General features: G+C 39.8%; 1 protein-coding gene across 2 annotated transcripts in view; it reads right to left on the bottom strand.

Moving 5' to 3' along the window:
- Positions 1-15,423, bottom strand: part of LOC131399214 (ral-GDS-related protein-like) — a 113,676-nt gene that overhangs the window by 62,918 nt on the left and 35,335 nt on the right. The window lies entirely within an intron of this gene.

Below are 15,423 nucleotides of genomic sequence, written 5' to 3'. Positions count from 1 at the left end.
CATGTTTCAGGAGAACTCACTGGGGTCACCTGAAGAATGCAGTGATCTGGAGGGCACAGTGGGCCCCTATTGGTACCCAATGCCAGTTCAGTGTAGATTCCAGGTGGTCTCTGGTGGGTTTCTCTGAAATCCTGCCATGACTACACCAACAAATGTCTACGTAAATAATCCATAATCAATGTATAAATCAAAATTGGAGTGAGTTTATTATGAGCCGCCTTTTGAGGACCATGGCCAGGGCCTTCCTTCCCTAAGGAAGGAAGGGCATCAACGAAGTGGGGTGTACAGAGCAGTTATATGCTGTCAAAGAGCATGTATCACATAGGATTGTAATGTCCCTTTTACTATAGTGACAAGATCACCCTGTCAGACAGCCCTGCCAGAATAGCTATTGATGGACACAGCAGGGAGCAGGTCTGCTGTCTCGATGGGCTTGGCTGGTGTCAGCTCTGTTGTCTCAAACTGGGTGGTCATAGGATGACTGCAGCAACCAAGTCCTAGCTTAGGGAGAAATGCTCATCCTTAAGGTTCTGCCAATGAGGGCATCCTTATCTTAAGGGCATATTCTCTTCTCTTTGGGACATGGGAAAGCAGATACACAATGCAGGCGACAGGCCCCTTTGTAAAAACAAACTCTGGCCAAATTAGTTTTACCCCAAATGGCTTCCTCATGTACTCCAATATATCCTATTGCTTGCCATTTATTTATCAGTTCCTTAGTACTCATTGTGTGTCTGTTATGTATACAGAATATGTAATATCCTGGGGAAAATGGGGGTTATAGGATATAGTGTCTGTAGACAAGAAGCTTATTACCCTACTTGGAAAATAACTACATTTCTTTCTGTTTTTTTGTGAGGAAGATCAGCCCTGAGCTAACATCCATGGTAATCCTCCTCTTTTTGCTGAGGAACACTGGCTCTGAGCTAACATCTATTGCCAATCCTCCTCCTTCCCCCCCCCAAAACCCCAACAGATAGTTGTATATCATAGTTGCACATCCTTCTAGTTGCTGTATGTGGGACACGGCCTCAGCATGGCCAGAGAAGCCGTGCGTCGGTTTGCGCCCAGGATCCGAACCCAGGCCACCAACAGTGGAGCTCGCACACCTAACCGCTAAGCCACGGGGCTGGCCCTAAACATAGATTTTTAAAATGTCAAAATGAGTGGTACTCCTGGTGTGTTGTTTCTGAATAACAGCTGTCATTGTCTTAGCTCTTTCCGTATAGTGTTTGCTCCTGCCTCACACCAGCCCTATGAACAGGGCCAGGGCGGGTATCATTCATGATTTCTTGATGAGAACGCTGAGGCCTTGTAAAGTTAGGACATCTGTCCGGACGCCGGTATTGATGATATCCTAGGATTTTTATCTACTATGTATTTTTATTTATCTTCTGTAATTGCCATTAGATTTCGATATAATTGGTAACTTGCTACCTTGGTTTCTCAAATGAAACCCAGAAAGTTTGTGGGTATCTTTTGGTACCTTATTAAGCAAATGAGGAAAATTAGATTACCAGCTACAGCTGCTGCTCATATTGACAAACCATTTCATTTATTTTTCTACCTGACAAGCGTGTTCATGCAATAGACATTAAGTGGCTGTTATGCAGTCATCATGAAATTGTCAAGAGTGGGGGGATTGACAGGACAAGTGTGCACACTTCTCATGCTGAAGAGACTTTCAGTGCATTTGAGGGAAGATAAGATACACTCATGAAAGTGTTAAGCCACTACTCTTCCAGACAGCACAACATTATTGTCAAAACGAGGGATGCAGGTGTGCCGTGTCTGTGTGTTGATTCCAGAGGGGTCCAGGTGAGCTGGGGCTTCAACCTGACTTTACTGATTGATGAGACTCTGTGAGGGGAGGACCAGGGAGGGCCTTCTAGTGGAGTGGAGCTTGACTCAGGAAACAGGGAGAGACGAATTTGGGGGGTGGACGGGAGGCATGTAGAAAAATATAAGTGATAGTCTGCTTGAAGAGATGGCATCTGTAGACACTAAAAAGCCATGAAAGAAATTGTGTTTTCCTTATTTTCTGCTACTGGAGCCATGAGGTGAAGGAGAGGTTTTGAGATTACCTCACAGCACTGTAATGTGTGAGAGCCCTGGGGCGTGTCTGAAAGCCTGGAGGACCAACTGAACTTTCCATATATATATAGTTTACATGGGGTTGTATAGAGTGCTTATAGCATACATTGTATTGGGGTGAACATGGAATCCTAAGTGAAACCATTTATCTCTTTGGCTGTTGGTGCCGCCTGTTTTACATGGAGGCAGAGATGTCCAAGACTGAGTGGCATTGTATTAGGATGATGAAGCGCTCTAGGCAAGAGTCCATTCATCAGGTGATGTGCAGCTTGCTACCCAGATAGATGCCCGGCTACACCTTCCGTGAAAGGTTCACATGATACAGATATGAAGGAGGCAAGATCTTGTGCCTAATGGCTGGCAACAGGCAGGGAGACATTTTCCTAAACCAGCAGCTGGCGCAGCACTGTCAGGACATCACACCTGACATCCTCGCTTGCCCGACTCTTACCTTCTTCCTCTAAGTATGAGGATATTCTCTGATGTTTTGGCCAATCCACATATACAGAATCCCTTCAGTTTCACCAATGAGAGCTCATTTCTAAATTCATGCTAATTAAACGAACCACTCATTTCACCAATGAAAAGCTATTTCTGATATTCAGTAAGCTAAGTAGCAAAGCCTGTGGTGCTTATCAAGATATGACTAGCTTAAAGATTTTATTTATTTATTTTTTCCCCTCCAAAACCCCAGTAGATAGCTGTATGTCATAGTTGCACATCCTTCCAGCTGCTGCATGTGGGACACGGCCTCAGCATGGCCAGAGAAGTGGCGCGTCGGTGCGCGCCCGGGATCCGAACCCGGGCCGCCAGCAGCGGAGTGCGTGCACCCAACCGCTAAGCCATGGGGCCGGCCCTAGATATGACTAAACAGCTTAAAGAGACGTGAATAGCTGAAACGCACAGCCAGGTCTGAAATGTGACACTTTCTGATACAAGACTAGCTGACCCCTGGAATCTGAATTCTCTATTAGGGTCAATGACTGTCCCTGAAGGTAAAGCTTGAACTAACTCATCTATGCGTTGTATATTACCGTCACTGCTGAAGAATATTTTATGAATTTCTTAATTTATTTAAAAAAATTACAGAAAGAGCATCTCCTGTCCATCAGTTAATTCAGTTTACTTTATAGTCTCAACATGATGACTACAGTATGTTTTTTGTTTTTAATTTGCGCTTTACCTCTGCCACACTCTTACTCTCTTCGCTTTGCTTTATAATCCACAAAGGTTTCGGGAAATATACATATAGGTAAGGCAAATGTCATGAGGAGAACCCGGGACATGCGGATATTGAGCACACACACCCTAAACATGTTGTTGTTCTGAAACCCTAATGAGTAGCTTTGCAAGGTGTTTATAGGCCTCAAAGTGGCCTCCTTTGTGAGATTTCCACTTTACTCCCTGGTGCCAGGTGTAGTTGTGAGCCTTCTCATTCTGTCCAGATTCTATTGGCCTGTAGCTGGGAAAAGTTTTCTTTGCCAGCAGATCCCTGTCCAATTCTTTTATTCTTGTCTGGTTTATTTACTTTTTCACTATATTTCTCCAAAACACTTCCCAACTTGGACCCAAGATAACTCGGTTTCCTGGACCTTTTGTTGTTGAAGGCAGGGAAGCTATTATCATCCTCTGGTGCCTAGTATACGCTGTCCTTTGACTTTGCCACACGTATTCAAACAGATGTTAAAGGGACAGCATATTTGAATGTAGTAAAGATGCTAAGAAATTGCTTAAAAGATGCTTAAAGTTCAGGGAGATCTCCGATTGAGTGTCTGGATTTTCTGATCTTATAATCTCGGCCCACATGCCATCTCTACCTCTAAAGAAAGAGACTTATCGTCTCAAAGAATCAGCTCTTAGTTTCATTGAACTTTTCTGTTCTTTTTCTAGCCTCTCTTTCATCTATTTCTGCTCTGATTTTTATTTCTGTCCTTCTACTGACTTTAGGCTTTGTTTATTCTTCTTTTTCTAGTTCTTTTAGATACTGTGTTAGATTGTTTATTTGGGCTTTTTCTCATTCCTTGAGGTAGGCTTGTATTGCTATAAATTTCACTCTTAGTACTACTTTTGTTGCATCCCATATGTTTTCATATGTTGTTTTTCATTTTCATTTGTGTCTAGGTATATTTTGAATTCTCCTTTGACTTATTCATTGATCCAATAGTTGTTCAGTAGCATGTGGTTTACTGTCCAAATATTTGTGACTTTTCCAATTTTTTCTTGTAGTTGATTTCTAGTTTCATACACTTGTGGTCAGAAAAATGCGTGATATGATTTCAGTCTTCTTAAAAATATTGAGGCTTGCTTTGTTTCCCAACGTATTTCTAACTTTGATAATGTTCCATGTGAACTTGAGAAGAATGTGTATTCTGCTGTTTTAGGATGAAATGTTCTATATATATCTATTAAGACCATCTGGTCTGATGTTTCATATAAGGCCACTGTTTCCTTGTTGACTTTCTGTGTGGATGATCAATCCATTGATGTGGGTGGGGTGTTGAAGTCCCCTACAATTATTGTGTTGCTGTCAATTTTTCCCTTTAAGTCTGATAATAGTTGCTTTATATAGTTTGTTGCTCCTGTGTTAGGTGCATGTATATTAATGTATTATGTCTTCTTGGTGAAATGTCCCTTTTATCCTTATGTAATGTCTGTCTTTGTCTCTTGTCAGGCAAGGGAAACAAAAGAAAAAATAAGGAAGTGGGACTACATCAGACTAAAAAGTTTCTGCACAGCAAAGGAAACTGTCAACAAAATGAAAAGACAACCTACCAACTGGGAGAAAATATTTGCAAATCATATATCTGACAAGGGGTTAATTTCCAAAATATATAATGAACACAAACAACTCCACAACAAAAAAATGAACGACCTGATCAAAACATGAGCAGAAGATATGAAAAGACATTTTTCCAAAGAAGTTATACAGATGGCCAACAGGCACATGAAAGATGTTCAACATCACTAATTATTAGGGCAATGCAAATCAAAACTACAATGAGATATCACGTCACACCCATCAGAATGGCTATAATTAAAAAGGCAAGAAATAATAAGTGTTGAAAAGGATGTGGAGAAAAGGGAACCCTCACACATTGCTGGTGGGAATACAAACTGCTGCAGCCACAATGGAAAAAAGGATGGAGATTACTCAAAAAATTAAAAATTAAAATACCATAAGATCCAGCTATTCTACCTCTGGATATTTATCTGAAGAATATGAAGTCAGTAATTCAAAAAATGTATGCGCCCCTATGTTCTTCACAGCATTATTCACAATAGCCAACACTAGGAAGCAACTCAAGTACTTATCAATGGATGAATGAATAAAGATGTGATATATATACATATATACCATGGAATACTACTCAGCCATCAAGAAGACAACATCATGTCATTTGTGAAAGTATGGATGGACATTGACGGTATTATACTAAGTGAAACGAGTCAGATAGACAAAGAAAAATACTGATTGAGTTCACTCATATTTGGAAAATAAACAAACACATAGATAAGGAGTACAGATTGTAGTTACCAGAGGGAAAGAGGGAAAGGTGTAAAAGGGCGCATATGTATGGTGACAGATGAAAACAAGACTATTGGTGGGGAACATGATCCAGTCTATACAGAACTGAAATATAGTAATGTACGCCTGAAATTTACACAGTTATAAGCCATATGACCTCAATAAAATTAAAAAGAAATTTATTTTTAAATATAGCAAGACCCATTTTACACCTGGGCTGCAGGCAGCCCACGCACTCACTGAATTACACAGAAGGGCAGTTTCCCAGGTGAGTCCTGTCTGCTTTGCCACCCTCGGAACCTCCTGATGAAGAACACAGGCCCTAGGATGCTGAAGCAGGTGGGACCCCTGGGGCAGGGAATGTTCTGAGAGTGTGTGACACAAAGTATCTGTGCAGTGCATACTGGGTAGTGAGTTTGTGCTTCTCTTCAAGGTATGCCTTTGGTCATAATCTGCCAATAACTCAAGGAAAATCACTCTTAGGCTTCTTAAATGGAAAATTCTCGTGTCCCAACTTCAAAGCTGCTGAGTTAGAATTCCGGGGAAGGGACACTGGACTTGTCCAGTTATTACCGCGTAGACTGAAGTCTGAGAAGCACTGCTGCTGGTGTCTAGCTGTAGCCACTGCCCGAGGTCAAAGCTCCACATCTTGTGAGGCCTGAGACGGCTCACAGGGGAGATTTCTGTCTGTCGTCTGCAGAGGGGCGGCCACCTCACCTCTTCCCGCCAGCTCGCTTCCCTAACTGGCTTCGTTGTGCTTTTCTTAGTCCTTTTCTTTACCTTCAGAGATAACTGGGAGAGGCAAGATAGAGATACAAATTTTACTAAATCTAACACTTAAGTAATCTTTCAAAAATTGTACAGCGTTCAGATGTAATATTTATTTTTCTATTGGGTTGTTTTTTGTCTTTCTCCCTTTTGTTATCTTAAAATATTTTGTGTTATTGGCTGGGAAGATAACATGATATTAACATCAGCTTTATATTGAGCCCCAAACCAGGAAAGCACTTTATATTTGTCATATGGAATTAAGAATCACATTTGTGTAATGATGTTTAAAGGAATTTGGTTGTTTTATTCCTTGTTTTTTCTTCTTTTTGTCATAATAATGTCCCAGTTTCTTCTTGGTGGACTGATCAGGAATATTGATGTCTGATCTATAAGTGAAGAGTAAATAGAAGGGCATTATTACTATTCATAAATCTCTTCCTCACTAACATTTCCTAAATGGTAGCATGGGTGTTAGAGTTAAGAATTTTGATGTTTCCCCCCATTGGATTATAGAGAGAAAGGTAGTCGTTAGAGACTTCACTTGGAGTTGTAGTCCAAGAGCATCACAGAAGAGCACTGAGCTTGGGCTCGGCCATTTCTCCGCTTTGTAACCTGGCTGAGTTTTCTAGCCACTGTACCCAGTCTCTTCATCTATGAAATGATGAGAAGAACAACATCTACTACGTCGGGATATTTTGAGGGTTATGGGAGTTCATGTATGTTCAAGCACAGAATTAACATTCAGAGTGCAGTGCCTGGTTCAGTAGAAGTGTTTGCTGCTGTTATTTTAATTATCATTATTTCATGTCCTATCTTCCTCATGAGTTCCCTGTAAAACCAACAATATTCCACAGTGTAAACAGTTTTATTCCAGGTCCCTGCTTAAAGGCCTTCAGAGGGAGCCTCGTGCTCATAACCTCCTGTTTTTATCCCAGTCTCTGGAGGGATGCATTTATCTCTTTCTTCTTTGCACTGAGGCACTGAATGGGGGTCCACACCCAGCCCTGCATGTCCTCCTTTTAGTATCCGATGCTTTTCAGACACTGCTTAGTGTTTACTTGGTGGACTATACTCCCTGACATGAACAACTCATGGGAGATAAGACGTAGGAAACATTGTTCCATGTAGCTCTCTGAGTTTATCATAACTCTGAGTACAGTTGATCAAGGGCAAAGGTAGAGTCCCTTAATGCAAAGATATTCAGAGATGAGGGTGTTCTAATGTGACACCACCTGAAAATAAAGCAAGCACATAAAAGCATATGAAGTTTTAAAAGGAAAAGCACACAACTAGAAGAATTGATCCCATGAAATACACTATTCTATTTGTTTATGCATCAAATTACTGATAGGAAATAGCCAGATGTAGAGATAGTAGAATTGATCAATTTCATAGAGAATTCTTTTTAACAGTTGTTCGTATCTTGTGTTTTACATCATTGATTAGGGTAATATTTTCATCATTTCCTTTCCTAGTGTCTTTATCTTTCTCAACTTTTCCAAGAGATATATTTATACTATCCTCTAAAATTTTAGGGCAATTTAAAAAAAGTTATCAAACATTTTAAGTTATTGATTTTGTATACTGGAGGAGATCTAGATTGAGAGTTAATTAGTGATAATTAGAGTTGTAGTTTGGTAAAAGATGGTAGTTGGAATTGATAACAGGATGTTTGTAACCTAGTTTTTTCTTCGTTATTTGATGTAGTTTTCAAAATGAGAGAGCCAGTAATTTTTCATGTAATATATTGTCTCATTTTAAAATATGTGTTCTTGGAGAGGGTGATGGAGGTAAGTAGAAAATAATTTAATGTAGTGACTTGTTTTTCTCCAGTAGATCTGTTATAAACCCAACAGCCATATAGCATCATTTTGTCCAAATGACCTGATGGCACGTTCTTGACTTTTCTTGCTGTGACTCTAGCAATCTGAGGTCACACCATCTTTTCCCTCCTAGTCATGTTTTTAGTTGTAAGAGTGACACTATCAATAATATAGTGACAACTTTGCACACAGTCTACTATTTACTAAAATATATATATCAAATGCAAACTTTGATAACATAATTATTAAGTAATGAACTATTTGCAGTGCACTTAACAACTGATGGCTACACATTATTGTGTAGTGACATCATGGTTAAAACCATTATTTGCAACATGTGACCCCTTTCAATTTTATTTTAAAGGAAAGAGTTCAATGACTTTTTTCTTTTTGAAGAAGAAAGATTTGCATTTCCATCTTTGAAAATTGAGAACTTGCTTTTTGCCTTTTTTTTGTCTTCAGCTCTTCTTCCTACTGGTTACTAATTCACATGTCCAGTTTCTTCAGATTCATGGTGCTACCTCTTCTGCCTTTTTCATGGTTCTCACTTTAATTTTTCTATAATCCCGTCTGAGAAAGATGCTTATCTCCACCTTCATATATCAAGGAAGGAACAGACCCTCCTTTATGTGAACTTGGAGACAGAGGCCAAGGTGAAGCCTCGGTGCCCCTCCCCACCAGTGAGCTGCAGAAGGCCTGCAGACTCCTGTGAATCTTTTGCTCCCCTCCTGGCTCCCTACACAGTTGGCATTGACTCCACGGAGAAACCCAGCTTGGTACAATCGAATTTTTGAATTCTATAGAAGCCTGCTGAAGGATAAGATTGGCTAGAAAGGACATCAGCAAGCAGTGTGCTCCAAAAGTTGGTGGCAGAAACATGAAGAAGAAGAAAATCTTTTCGTTTATCTTGTTTTCTTTTTATGTTCTCTATCTTCATTTTCCTTTACTTAGATGGTACAAACCCTGTCCACCCCCCATCGTGGTTCTTTTCCTGGAGTCCCACGGCAGTTTATTCATATCTCTTTCATTCAAATTATTTCTGTAGTGTAATTTATCTGTTCATATATATCTGTTTTCCTTGCAGACTGCCAACATTTCAAGACCTTTGGGCACATAGTGTATACTTAAGTATTTGAGTGAATAAATGAAGCTCTTTTGTGGCATAAGATCTAAATAAATAAAATACCTACTAAGCACATGAATGCAAGCATTTGAGAGAGAGTTTTGTGTCTCCTGAAGCAGCCTGTGGACCAGTTTAGGGGCTCAGTGCCAAGGTTACTTAATAGATTTAGATAAAATGAAAGAGATAATTAACTTTAGTTTTAAAATTCTTGGAGAACAGGAACAGCATATCTAGGTGTGGATCAGGACTTGATCATTCTTGTTGCATCTTTGGAAAATCCAGTCCTTTATCTTTCTATGAAAATGTGACTGCCAAGAGAATGAACAGAGGACTGGCTTTTAGAAAGGCAATTTTGTCAGAGGAAATCCTGGAGGAAAAAATATAGAAGGAGAGCTGGTAGAAACACGGCAGAAACTTTTTGTGTAGAAACCCTAAAAATTGGGTTTACATGTTGTCTGAAAGAACTGTAACCCAACTTTTCTCCAATATAGATTTGAGCAGCTTTTAAATATCTAGGTATACAAAAGGATTAGAAAGGAAAATAGATCAAACTGAAAGGAATTTAGGATGGAACAATGAAATGAAGCTGAAGTAAGCCAGTGCACTGAAATGTGTTTCAGAAGGACCTGCAGTTTTTAAAGGTAGTTGGAAATGTATCCCTCAGGTTTCAAGTAGAAAGGGAAATGGGAACAATTCTGTATCATCTCATGTCCATGAGATTAAAAGCAACAGTCTCTCAGAGAAGCAATACTTTTCTGGCCTCTAATGTCCCAAAAAGTGTTTTGAATGGTGCCTAATGAAAGAGATTCTGTGTACGTAATGCAAATACAATATCATCGACTCATTTCCAAGTTTAGTTCAAACACTTTAGGACACGTTCAATTGAGGTAATGGAGAATTCTATAAGGGGCCAAGGAAGAGGCTGACAGCATTCTCTCTCAGCTTCTCACTTGACCAAGGGAGAAAATGTTCTTGAACAGTTCGACCACGTCTCCTAAAGACAATGCTGCATTTTCAATTTTTCTTTTTGTAAACTCAGTCTGCATTTCCCATTACATACGCAAGCTAAAGCCTGTGTGTAGACATCCTTCGTTGGCAATGAGGAGCAGATCCATACTATTAAATAATCAAATAAGCAAAACATCTCGTTGGCCCCTTTTAGGAAAATTACAAGTTTAAGTCCACCTTCATTGGTGGAAGTACATGGTATATCAGAATTAAAATATCTACCACTTTGGGGCCGGCCCGGTGGCGCAAGCGGTTAAGTGCGCGCGTTCCGCTGCGGCGGCCCGGGGTTCGCTGGTTCGGATCCCGGGCGCGCACCGACGCACTGCTTGGTAAGCCATGCTGTGGCGGCGTCCCATATAAAGTGGAGGAAGATAGGCACCGATGTTAGCCCAGGGCCGTCTTCCTCAGCAAAAAAGGAGGAGGATTGGCGGATGTTAGCTCAGGGCTGATCTCCTCACAAAAAAAATAAAAATAAAAATAAAATATCTACCACTTATTATGCAGCTAATCATAAGTCATGCTATTTAAATGAAACTGAATGAATTCTTCTTCTATTAAGTGGAATAGATTTTAGACAAACTGATGTATAATTTCATATAGGTGCATTTTTACTTAAAATGTAAAACTCTTTAGAGACCGTTTCATTCAGTTTTAGAGGCATATTTTGTATATTTTGATGATTTTATTTATTTTCCTTCATAGTAGAAAGGCACATCCTACTCTTTTTCTTGCTGCCTTCTCTCTACAAGATAAAACTCATCCAAGTTTATTTTGTTTTATAAGGCATAGGCTTACGTTGTGATGATAAAGAGATCATTTCTGAAACATGTTTGGAACTGTAGGGAGCCCAGAATTTTAGATTATGCTCAGAATTTTGTGAGGTAACTTCAAAGCAGATGGAACATTTAAAATTTTGCCAGAAAAGTTTTCTCTTACTTTTCTTCACAGTAATTAAAAAAAAAAAAGTTTAGTTTCTTAATTCTTCAGATGGGTGAGTGCAGGAGTTGGCAGGATTAAATGTACCCTTGAGAGAGCTCTTACTGGTTTACTCTTTCAAAACAACCATTGTGGGCCGACTCCGTGGCTTAACAGTTAGGTGCACGCACTCTGCTGCTGGCGGCCCTGGTTCAGATCCCAGGCGCGAACCGACGCACCGCTTCTCCAGCCATGCTGAGGCCACGTCCCACATACAGCAACTAGAAGGATGTGCAGCTATCACATACAACTATCTACTGGGGCTTTGGGGGAAAAAATAAATAAAATTTAAAAAAAAAGTAATTAAAAAAAACACCACCATCCTAGTTTATGAGTATTTAATGGAGATTCTGTCAGTCCCAGAGCTGCTGACAGAGGCAGTTCCCAAAGCTCCAGCAGGTCCCGGGAGAAGACAGTGCTGGTAATCAGTGTCATCAGAGTTTGCATGAGGAGTGGTCATTCTGTGGATGTTAGAACTGAGTGGAGTTCTGAAATGCAGGCCAGTGACTCTAGACATGAGCCCTGGTCAGAAACCAGTTCACTTGTCATTCCCTCTGAACATGGTGTCTTCCCTCTGCTCGTGCCCCTTTTTGCCATTTCTCATGCTTCTCCTGACTCTTTCTCTTTCCTACACCTTCTTTCTTCTTTTTTCTCTCTTTCTTACTTTTACTCTCTGTTATATTCCTTCTCCTTATCATTTTTTTCTTCCTTATTGTTCTCATTTATTTTCTTTTTATTTTGTAGCACAGTTACTCTGTACATCACGTTCATCTTAAAATCTTAACCCTCTACAACTCTTATATTTCAGTTAGCTATTTTGAAGAAAGTGTTTTGATAAATTTCTCTTAGATGTTATAACATGCTGATTCAAGGAGATAAAAACTATCATGAAAGGGATGGGGATGGAGAATGAATTCAGTTCAGGTAGCCATGGAATTAGACAGAGGGAAACTGAAAGCTTAGGTGTTGATGTTCAAAATATTTCCTGATACATCTTTGTAGTTCATTGTTGTGGTATACTGCACATGGTCTTATTTACTGTTGGAGCCCAGAAATTTGCTCCTCTGGGCAGGTCAGCATGTCTCGGCCTATAGAAAAGAAGTTAGGAAACACTGCCTGCATTTCTAATGTAAAGAACTGTTCGTGTTCCACCAGGAGATCTTTTGGGCTCTTCCCTGCACTATCTGAATAGAAAAAGAGGAACAGAAGCTTTTCTCCATCTGCACAAAGCCGGGACCCTATTTTGAGTTTGAGAGGATTTACATGTGACTGAAAACAAAAGTGTTCCCAAGTTTGGATTTGCTTTAACAAGATCTATTGGCCGGCTTTGATGTTAAAGGTCTTTATTCAAAATTGGCTACATCTAGTGTTAAGTTCAGAGTTGAGATTTCTGAGTATAAGACAGAAGAATGTCTTTTTGATTAACTCAGTGAAATACAATATTTGGGAAAATGGTTATATTTGAAAGCTACTTGTTAATATTCTGTTACCACAGTGACATCTGTAGGTAAGTGACTACTTCATGCTCTTCTCGATGATTTCTGTTTGAAAGACACGCCCTGAGCTTGATAAATAAATGGCAAGCAATAAGATATATTGGAGCATATGAGGAAGCGATTTGGAGTAAATCTAACTCGGCCTGAGTTTGTTTTTCCAAAAGGTCTTGTAGCCTGCATTCTGTATCTGCTTTGCCATGTCTCCAAGAGAAGAATAAATGCCCTTAAGATAAGAATGCAGCTTCCCCCTCATTGGCATTGCCTTAAGGATAAGCATTTCTCCCTAGGCTGTGATTTTACTGCTGCATTCATCCTGTGACCGCCCAGCTCCAGACAACAGACCTGACACCAGCCACATCCATCGAGACAGCAGACCTGCTCCCTGCTGTGTCCATCAATAGCTATTCTAGCAGGGCAACCTGGCAGGGCGATCTTGTGGTTATTGTAAAAGGTACATTACAATCCTATGTGATACATGCTCTTTGATGGTATATAACCACTCTGTACTCTCCACTTCTTTGGTGCCCTTCCTTCTTTAGGGAAGGAAGGCCCAGGGCCATGGTCCTCAAAAGTTAGTTCATAATAAACTCACCCTAATTTTGATTTATAGATTGATTATGGATTATTTACATCGACATGTTTTACAAGTAATAAAATATCTTGAAAGGAAACAATAAAGCAACAGCCCTGCATTACACATGAAAGTTGTGCTCCCCCTGGAGGGAAAATGAGGATACATCATGGGTCGAGTACTTGATTTTATAATCCACTGGGGCCTTTCAAAAATATAGCTATTATTGTAAGAGTAAAGATATCCTTAAGAATAGTGCCACAAAACAGGTTTTCCCAGCTTCTTTTGTCAGAGCTGAGACCGACATCAGGCTGGGGCACTTGAAGAGGCATGGTGGACTCAACTGAGGGTTACTTAATTACTGTGAGATGATTAGCCAATACTGAATAAGATGCAGAATGATTAAAAACAGGTAAAGGGACATAAAGTTGGAAATAATTAAGAAAAATAATGCCTTCAAAATATCCTCTCATTATTTTTATAGCATATTTTGTGGCATGACTAGGATAGTATGTTAGATTTTTCTAAATCCTTATCTCCAGGGCATATATTACTGAGTTCTTCATTATATATGATAGTGCCAAAGAAAACCTGGACAAAAGTATTCTGTACTATCAACAAGGACAAAACATATACAACATTGTTCTATATATTAAGATTCCAGCTATAATAGTCAAGATATATATTCAGTTGTGTAAAATTATAATGATTTTCTATTTTTCTCGGGCTGTGAACCATGGTAAAATATATAATAATAAGCAGAAAACCTGATGAACTAGGTGATTTAAAACACCTGATTTTACAGCTTGGACATTCAAGGGTGAAATACATCAATTTAAATTTCACACCTTCTCATTTCCTTCTAGCCAGTGAAGTGTCTGGAAGACACAAAATACATAAAATTAATTGAGAGTTAACAGTATTTGGAAGCAGTTGAGGTTAAGCCCTCAACAATGGTGGCCCTTACTTCTGGAACCATTGAATCTTTGTCATAAGTTTATTGTATAGACAAGTTCTCTTCTTAGATGATTTGTGCATGTTTCATAGAAGAGAGACAGGGCAGGAGAATTAACTATTACTCTACACCCGTCCCTTTACTGTATTACCTCATGCAATTCTTACAGTAATCCTTTAATGTAACTATTATAATTCATATTTAACTGATAAACAAAACCATGTTTAGGGGCCTGCCCGGTGGCGCAAGCGGTTAAGTGTGCTCGCTCCGCTGCGCCGGGCTGGAGTTCGCCGGTTCGGATCCTAGGCACACGCCAACGCACCGCTTGGCAAGGCATGCTGTGGTGGCATCCCGTATAAAGTGGAGGAAGATGGGCATGGATGTTAGCCCAGGGCCAGCCTTCCTCAGCAAAAAAAGATGAGGATTGGCGAATGTTAGCACAGGGCTGATCTTCCTCACAAACAAAATAAGACCATGTTCACAAAATTGATCAAGGGTGAGAGGGAAGATCTGAACATCAGTTTCTTGGGTTTTATGCCTCTATTCTCTCCACTGTGATAATAATGGTACTTCAACATGGGTACTCCCCATCTGGCTATTTAATACCAGTTCTTGCCAGCATCACTGGATGAGATGAGATGAGAAGTTTATTTCCAAAGTTATTCTATTATATTTAAACTATACTATTTATGAGTCAGATGTCAAGACATGTTTTAGAGGCAGAGAGAACAACTGATTACTTCACCTACACATTTTTCAGTTTTACTATAACTATCGTGTGTCACATTGTGTCAACTTTGTGTCAACTTTACCAACTTTAGTGCTTCACTGTTCTTTTTTAAAAAACTCACAATTTCATTTTCCATGTAAAGCACCTTGCTGTTTTCTTCTTAGTCACTAGATGGCAGTTCTGTATGTCTGTAAATTACCACTGCAGCAGGAAACGAGAGGTCTTAAGCCAGTTTGCTCTGTACAAATGATGGACATAGGAGGATTTCTGGTCCATCAAGGCTGCCTGTGTTATTCCGTGGCCGTAACGGGGATGTCCAGGACTGCTTACTCAGAGGCATGAAGCAGAGTG

Source organism: Diceros bicornis, chromosome 37 (genome assembly GCF_020826845.1).
Source record: "Diceros bicornis minor isolate mBicDic1 chromosome 37, mDicBic1.mat.cur, whole genome shotgun sequence".
NCBI lineage: Eukaryota > Metazoa > Chordata > Mammalia > Perissodactyla > Rhinocerotidae > Diceros > Diceros bicornis.
Note: the sequence above shows the minus strand (reverse complement) of the source record. Positions and strands in the feature narration are given on the sequence as shown.